The sequence below is a fragment of the Megascapheus bottae genome, chromosome 9 (assembly GCF_031878675.1).
Source record: "Megascapheus bottae isolate mThoBot1 chromosome 9, mThoBot2.hap1, whole genome shotgun sequence".
Lineage (NCBI taxonomy): Eukaryota > Metazoa > Chordata > Mammalia > Rodentia > Geomyidae > Megascapheus > Megascapheus bottae.
In genome coordinates, this window is record NC_143517.1 from 62469084 (window position 1) to 62477940 (window position 8857).

The 8857-nt window shown below is 44.5% G+C and overlaps 1 long non-coding RNA gene across 1 annotated transcript; it reads right to left on the reverse strand.

Moving 5' to 3' along the window:
* Positions 1-787: 787 nt before the first annotated feature.
* On the reverse strand, positions 788-2013 carry LOC150059274 (uncharacterized). Its single transcript, XR_016536627.1, has 3 exons — positions 1961-2013; positions 959-1042; positions 788-848 (listed from the first exon to the last, which is right to left on the reverse strand). It is a non-coding gene; the product is annotated as an uncharacterized LOC150059274 (long non-coding RNA).
* Positions 2014-8857: the final 6844 nt, after the last annotated feature.

Genomic DNA, 8857 nt, shown 5'->3' on the forward strand with positions numbered 1-8857 from the left:
CCACTAATAGCTCCCTTACAACTATGGGTAACCTAAAATAAACGCGAGGCTCTCTACCTTAAGGTGGCCTAAAATCTCAGACCATATTGTCTCATAGACTCTGTGTTGCAGCCGATGTTGGTCAGTGCTTTTGCCATTATCCTGTTTCTGTAGCACAGCCCACATATGCTACAGCTGGACTCCAGGAAGGGCTCTCTGCATTTGTCACGTGGCTTGAACTCTATGCCATTTAGACAGTCATCTCCTGTGGCAGGAACTTCTTACTACAGCTCAGACAACTCCTGTAAACTACACCCTGCAAACTTCAACTCCCTCATGGTCTCCCTAGACTTTCAGCACCTCTTAAGCTAGCAGAGCACCCCTGCTTTGTATCCCCTTAGCCCCTCCATCGCTTCCATACCTATGCCATTTGTGGGTTTCACTTCACCGTGAATTCCTTTAGAGTTCTGGCCATGGTCCCTGGGTTCCTGTGCCATCAAGAGCTGGTTCAATGCCAGGGACATTGCACCAAGTGTGTGTGGAACTGCAGAAAACTAACCTAATGTCTTATAGCTCGAATCTGGAGACTCTTAGTTTGCTGGAGAGGTTCCAGTTCGGCCAACAGAAGGCATCTCCTTGAGATATGTAAGGAAACGTTTCATTTTGTTTCAATACTCACGTGCATGGCTGACCAACTCCTCCTAAGCCCCCAGGAGGGAAGTGAGCAATGGGCTGGATGTTTATGATGATAAAAATAATCATGCGAGACACTTCCTGCTGCTCATGTATTTCACTCTGAACCTTGGGTTGGAGATGATGCCTGAGGGAGGTGAGCCACATGTTTAGGCTGGCTTTGTGTCCCTGGCTACCTACAAAAAATATAAAATATCTTATGTAAAAAGTAAACTGATAGGCTTACCAATGAAGAAAGAGTTAACAGACTTATATAAATCAAGAGAAATTTTCTATTGAAAAGCACCTGTCAGCAGTGGCAATTTATTTTAATGTTGATTCGGCTATCTTTAAATACTTTGTCTCTCTGTATGTGTCTCGTGTTCTCTCTCTTTAGGAAAAAAATCTCAGATTATAATCAAGTCGCAGAGGTGTAGCTCCAATTTTCTCTTTGCTTAGATCCCAGGGACTCTGAGGAGTTTCCATCTTTATTTGATCAGTTTCTCTAAGTATTTGCAAGTCATCCCAAGTTCTGTGCTCTCCTTACTCTGCTCAGATTCTAACACCAGCGCCATTGTCCTGTCCTCGCCCTGAGGATGCTCTCATCCGCCTGCTCTGGCTTAGGAGTCCAGTGGGTCCTCTTGTCCTGACCACTGAGCAAAAATCTGACTTGTACATTTGAGTATAAATGTTCTCTGTTCTGTGCAGCCCTCTTGAGTGCAGAGATGCGTGTGATTCTCCTTTGTCGTTTATTGGGTCTGCTCAGCTCCATTGCCCAGTTTCTGTCAGATTCTAGAACATTCTGGTATCTCCAGTGGACTTTGAATACTTTACAGAATAAACCCATTAGATATCTGAGGTACTGCAGATATCTGCTGGAGAGACCAGTGAAACGGGTTCCTGCTGCTGGTGCACCAGACAGCAAGGATGGCTGTGAATGACAGACATTATATGAAGCTGAAACGCAAGCTTCAAGCTTGTTTGGGCACTGACAACCCTCTCTCTTCCTCTCCTGGTCCTTCTCCTCCCCTCACTTCCATCTCTTCATCATGTGGTCAGACACCACCTCCACCTGTGGCCTCCCTCACTGCCGCAGGACCTTCAGAGATTCAGGATCATTTTACTCCTTGGTTGTTTCTTAGCTTTAAGCCAAATCCTGCTATCCCACAATGGAGCTTTTGTCCCTTCCAACAACTCGGGAGTAGTTCAGTTTACACAGTCAGATGAAAATGAACCTTTCAAATCTATAAAATCAATGGAATGAAAATTTAGCCCATCAGATTTGGAAGCTTCACAAAACTGGCCTGACCCCTTTTTCCAGATGCTTTAATTCATTTCCATCCCGAGCAGGGAAAGGGGGCCTCTGAAATGTATTTAATACTCATGAGAACCCCTGGCTAGGTGGAAGGGGAATGCAAAGTGAAAGGTTCTGTAAAAACAGATGAGGTGACAGGGACTCCTTTCTTCCCTCTGCCCTTGGCTGCTATGGAGACTAGATTTGGATGCAGTGTGAAGCCTGTTTGCTGTTTTTCCAGAGTCTGGCTTTCAGGGTTCAGGATTTCCTGGAAGATAAGAGTGAAATCCTTTTTATCTTGCCTTCCTTCTACTCGCTGTGGGAAACTTCCACCTGATCTCTCCTGGACTCCAGCAAGGCCTCCCACTTACCTGTATCATTGAGTCCCTCTCAACTTCTCTCCTGCCTTTTTTTCTTGGTCAGTAGTGAGGCTTGACCTCTGGGCCTGGGTGCTGACCCTGAGCTCTTTAGCTCAAGGCCAGCACTCTACCATTCTGAGCCATAGCACCACTTCTAATTTTCTGGTGATTAATTGGAGGTAAGAGTCACATGGACTTTTCTGTCCAGGCTGGCTTTGAACCATGACCCTCAGATCTCAGCCTCCTGAGTAGCTAGGATGATAGCTGTGAGGCACCTCAAGTCACCTGTCTCCATCATGCAGCTGAGCTGTTGACCCAACCAAATGGAGAAAACAGCTTCCCCAAATGGTCCCTCACTTGACAGCCCCTTCTCAGCTCTGGCTGTCTTGCTGCTGACTTAGCAAGTCAGCCTCCCTCCTCATTTATAAACTAGGGACAGACTACTCTGAGAACCAAAAGAAATCATGGGTAGAAGCATTTGTAGATTGTCAAATGTTGAAAAATGTGCTATGGAAATCGTCATTATTATAAGAACTCGAGACACATTACAATGTATTTCTTGGTGGCAGTCATGGTAAAATATTATAAAAATGACTAGCGAGAAGTGTAGAGGCTCTTTGGATGAGTCATAAAATCAAATAAGTGGGAAAGACCACAGAGGTAATTGAATTCTCTACCACAAGCCATAGCTCCATGATGAACAGCAGCACCCTGGCGTTAAGAACAGCGCCATGATTATCTTGCAGGCTTGGAGCCCAAAGGCAGTGGGGATTCTTGAGGCTGATTCTGAGGACATTCTTGAGGCTTGAAGACATTGAGCAAGATTTGTGCCATGCTAGAGAGGGAGAGGCAAGGGCCAAGCATATGAGCTTCAGAACAAGGCAGGGTGGAGGGGAGGACTTGAAGAAATAGTGGGAGCTGAGCTGTCAGGGTGCATCACAGCCTTTAGGAGGTGATGCCCACAGAGGAAGGTGAGAGGTGGCAGTGAAGCCAGGAAGAAGAGCTCCCAGGTAGGCTCTGTCGATTTGAAATATACTTTCTCTGCCTCATTTGTGACAGTCATCCCAAGTCACTAAGAATGTAACATTCCAAGGTATGACAAACTGGCATGTTGATTATTTCAAGCTAAAGTCAACCAACAAATTCTATCTGCAGAAGAGGCCACTTTGCCTATTTCTCCATCAAGAGCACTTCCCAGATGCCTTTGTGAAGGAATTTGTCCCTAAACCATCACAGTTATCCCCAGAGAATGGGACCAGGATTGCAATGAAACAGAATAAATAAAGTGAGTCATCCTTATTTTCAACTAGCTATATATTCCACCACATGTCTCCTAATGATTCCCTAGATGTACTACCTAGCCAGAGATCTCTATTTTTAATCCTCATTTGTAGATTTATTGCACATTGTTCCAAATGTACTCCCAGAGATCTCTTTGTCTTTGTATTTCTTCACAGATTTATTTACTGCTCTTTGGCTAATTTGGGGCTAAATTGTTTTGACTATTTTTTTTTTCAGATTTCACTCTTTAGTGAGAGGCCCCTGAATCACATTTGCTTTTTTCTCTTATTAATCTCCCTTGTGTTAATTTGGTTTCTAGATCATGGGGCCCATCTAAGAAATAGGAGAGCAAGAAATGTGTCCAGCTCTCTCAAGACCCCCTCCTCCCTGCTGAGTACGTCCAGAAACCCAAGAATTGGTCTAAGATATCTATCAATCAAAAGTTAAATTATGTATGTGTGTTTGTATATATACATGTATATATGTGTACATATATATGTGTGTGTGTATATATATATATATGTATATAAACAGTAACCCTCACAACAATTCTGATATGTAGGATTTGTTACTGTCATCCTCACTTTACAACAGTGAAGTAAAAACCTGAAGTAAATGACCCACCGTTGCCTGCAGAGCTGATGTCCACGTGTCTGGATGGATGGCCCCCAGAGCACACTGCCCCGTTGTATCTCACAGAGCAGGCAGGTCTCAGGGTGCTCCTGGAGCTGTCCACAGAAAGGACCAGGAAAGAGCCAATGGAAAGAAGTGCAGACTCTCTTGGAGTCACTGTCATGGAGCACTGAGCGTAAATCAGGGCTTGATAGGACTCTGGCTGCAGAGCTAGAGGACAAGCTCAGTGCTGCAAAATTACTGAACTCCTGCCAGCTATCTGACACTTTAGTCAATGAAACATAAGATCCTAAACTCCAATTCACATGTATAGGAGTGAATGCATTTTGGAAAATACGGAAGTTAGAAACTTAAATAAAGCTACGCCTATTAATCAAGCCAGAGATAAGGGTGGGGACAGACCCTGAAGTATTCCCAGCATACTTCTCAGAATGATTTTTTTTCCCCTGAGCATCTATTTCTGGGCTTCAACAGTTATCCATAGACAGGGAAGTATGAGTTCAGGCTATGGGAAATTACCATCAAGAGAAACATAGGGCCTGCGTTAATAATGATCTTTAGGAAGAACATTCTGCTTGGACAGTGGAAATGAATGGAATGGGAGACTGGGTAGGGGTGCATGAATGATATTTAGGCCAGTCACTGGTATCTCAAGCCTGGCATATGAATCAAGTGGGAGGTGGAGATGGGAAGATTGTAGTTCAAGGCCAGCTGGGGCAGAAAAATTCAAGAGACTCCATTTCATTTGGTAGCTGAACGTGGTATCACGTGCCTGCTAGCCCAGCTAAGAAGGAAGTACAATGGTGGGATGCAAGAGTGTGCACAGTGGAAGTAAAGTCAGAGGACATCAATGCAAGACAGCCTGGGTATGAAGCAAGACCCTCCACTGAACCTAACCCAGGCAAAAAGGGGCTCAAGCAGAAGAGCACTGTTCTAGCAAACATCAGACCTTGAATCCAACCCCTCTACCACCCACAGAAGAAAAGCTATGTTTCTCTACCTAGTAGGAGCCGGGAGCTAGGAGTCGATTCAAGATGCCTCAGGGTTAGGATCAACGGACTTTTCTAACTGACTAGATGTGACAAGAGAAGCAGAGACAGTGGCAGGTAGCCTCCAGGTTTCTAAGCTTCATCCACTTGAGTTAAGGGAGGCAGTGCAGGAACAGACCTTGGGAAGCGAACAAGATATGGACATACAGGGGCTCAGGAGAAAGTCAGGCAGCAGATACAGAGGCTGGACCCATCAACATGCACCATCAAGGGAGAGGTTTAAATGAAACCAGGAAGGACAGTATCTGGTGCACCCTTGGGTGAGCAGAGGAAGGTGACCACAGAATGAAGCTGACAAGGGATGCCTAGAGATGAAAAATCTAACTGGGAGATTCAGATGGCAAAAGCTAAAGGGATAGAGGCTTCAAAACAGGAACTAGGAAACCAAACCCCCTTTAAGGGTTCATTCTACCCTGTGTATCTTATTGGGCCAACCTCCAGAAATTCTCACATGGGAAATCTGAAGATGTGAAAAATATATATACTTAGATAAAATTGAAGTGAAGGAGCAAGATCATGACTCAAGTTTTGACACCACTACTACTAATTTTAGTGTTTTCCAATGAAATATGAGTAGCAGCACGTAAAATAATTTTTATATTTTCTTCCTAGTACAAGTGTCAACTACAACTTATTGAGCTGTTTTGTCTTCCACAAACAATGTCAAGTAATCCTGTTGGAAAATCCTGTAGGGAAAATACCATTTGGTAATACATAGGCACACACACACACACACACACAGTCTAGGTACAAATTCTTTTGTCTCTAAGAATGCTGCAGGAAGTCCCTCCCCCTGAGTCTTGTCTTAGTGAGATGCTTGTGTATTCTGCCCACTCTGCAGAGAATACACATACAACAAGCCAAACTAATCATTGGCTTTCTGCTTAATTGCTCAACACCTTTTGAGCTTCACATTTCTAGCTCTGTCTTCTTGCTTAAAACGTCTCCAGGAATTGTCTTGAAATTTGTATAAACTCAATTGAAATGCTTAGACAAATAGAAGATAATCTCTAGATGCCCCAGTTCTGGGAGAGATACACTTGTGGGTGGGTAAGAGGTGTAACGTTCTTATTTTCCAATGTCATTGGTTAGTACATGTTGCGGGAAACAAAAAGACCATCACAGCAACTGAAGGAGCAGATAATGACACGGGGACCTGTCATTTTCCTGGAAACCCATGCACGTGGATGACGGTCCCTAGCCAATGTGAGCATTGTCAGAAAGCAGAGGTGACAGATGCTTCTTGCAGACTTGCAGGCGTTCGTCTGATCCCTCTCTGGAGTATGAGAGGCCAGGGGAGCGGACCCTTTGAAGATGTGCTTTAGACATCAGGAAATGGTTGTGTCCCTTCCCGTCTGTCAGCTTGAGAGAGCTATGAATTATAGCAAGATGGCATTTTATATTTAGTAATCCATTTCCTGTTCAAATTAAGGTGACAAATCTTGCATGGAACAGTTTCCCGTGACTTCCATCAGCTCCTGAAGGTGTATGGTAAGAAAGTTTTGATGAATTGCCACCAACTGGGCTAAGAGGGTGTACACAATTTATCTCCGCTATTAATACGATAAGCAGTCTTCATCTGCTTCAGAACATAATTATTATTTCTTTCCCTCTGTGTGCTTCCCACAACAGGAGAGGACATACATTTCAGATGGCACAGAGCCCTCATGAGCCATACCAAAAAGAAAGCTTCTAGAATCTGACCCCATAGAGCATTCTCGAGCAGGACCAGGAGCAGTAAAATAAAACAATGTCATAGCTAACATATTCTTCATTCATTACTAAAATTTATATCCCGGGAATGACAAAAGACTGGAGATGTGTGGAGTCCTTAGGAAATCTGCGCTCCTCCTGTGCTCATATCCTATGCCTGGGAGTTTGGATTTTACGCTCTTCAGTACCTCTGTCTTGTGGGGTTAAGTATAAGTTCTGTATTTAATTAGTTCACTCCTTTTCTCAATTGATATTTATTCACAAATCCTATCAGGCATAGGGATAGGACACTGAGCAAGGACTGGTCCCCAGATCCCTGGGGAGTTCATACAATTCCATTTTGACTCCAGGTAGAATGGGCCACTTTCATGGCTCTCGGGTGCTCTGTGACCTGGGGCTTGAATAGCGCGTGAAGTCTCAGTAGTAAGGAGAGGACTGGATGAGGCGGAGGCTGCTTTGAAACAGCTCATACAGTTTTCTTCCTTAAAACCCTCTCCATTCAGATTCGGCTCTAGCTTGAGTCTCTGATACTGTTCCTCCCTACATCCTCACTCAAGCGGCTTCCAGGCCATACAGCTCCTCCCCCCTCCCCTCCGCCCCTCCTCCTCCATTCCAGTGCTCTTTGTACATACTCTACCAGCCTCTCCGGCTGAGATCTCTCTCCTTTCCTTCCTTGTGTTGTACTGGGATTTTCTTTTCTTTTCTTTTTTTCTTTCTGGCCAGCTATACAAACTTCCTTGTCTCCCATCTGCCAAGTACAATTCTTTAATCTGTAGGACACCCTCCCCCACCACCTGCATGGAGCTGTAGAAAATAGCTATGAATGGAGAGGGTTCTTTCTATGACCGGATGTGAAGGAGAAAGCAAAGCCGCAGCTACATCAAGAAACAACCCTGGGGCAAAGCAAACCTTGGAGAGAAAGCAAAATTCATAAAAAATGGGCAGGAGCTCCTCACTTCATGTCTGGACTCATGTTTCCTCTTGACTTTCTGCCCATAAATTTGCTTATTTTCAAGCCACTCAAACTTAGAAACTCACCAAAGTGTCAACAGCAGTTAATGCTAAGATTTGGATGATTTAACTTTCTTCTTAACAGATGTATGTATTCCATCTTTCCAACACTGAATTTCTGGAGTTCAGTAAAGAAAACCAGGAAAACCTATTCATAAGAAAGAAGCTGTTCCTGTTGATTGCTTTCCACAGAAGTCTTCAAGGGAGGAAGGGTGAGGCCCTCAACTCTGAGCTCACAGAAAACGGACGTCCCTGTTGAGTTTGGAACAGATTCGAGGCAAAGAAAAAAAAACAAAACAAAACTGATCTCCACAAAGAACCAAGAAATTTCCTGGAACTAGAAATAACCAAAGGCAACAGTTTCCTTGGGAGTAAAAAAATCTGGAATCAATCTATTTATCTTAGAAGCAGAAAGTCCTCATGGGGTGCTAAGGCAGTCTGAGAAAGCACTTGCCCTAAAAGGAGTGGCCATGCACACATTTGATTCTAGGTTGGAGAGAACAGACAGAAATCTGTAGTCCAGGACTACAGACTGCCTCGGAAGCTGTTGTTCTGAGACTCTGAGACACTGGAAGCACGAACAATGGAGCTGTAGAATCTGGAGGCATGACGAGTGCTGTACACAAGATGTGGGCACATTGATGGCACCTAAGCGGTCATCAAGGGGCAGCGTCCTCTGTTCATGAGATTTTGACAACAGGACCCCGGGTGTGGAGACTCCAAACCCCCAGTGGAAAGGCTTTGGACAGGACCATCTGGATGAATCCAGTAGAGATGGCCCTCACTCCCCAGAGATGGAAAAGGGTGGAAGTCCTTCGTGGACGGGCTCCATCACGTTCCAGGGTCAGAAAGCTCTGGGTTATCTC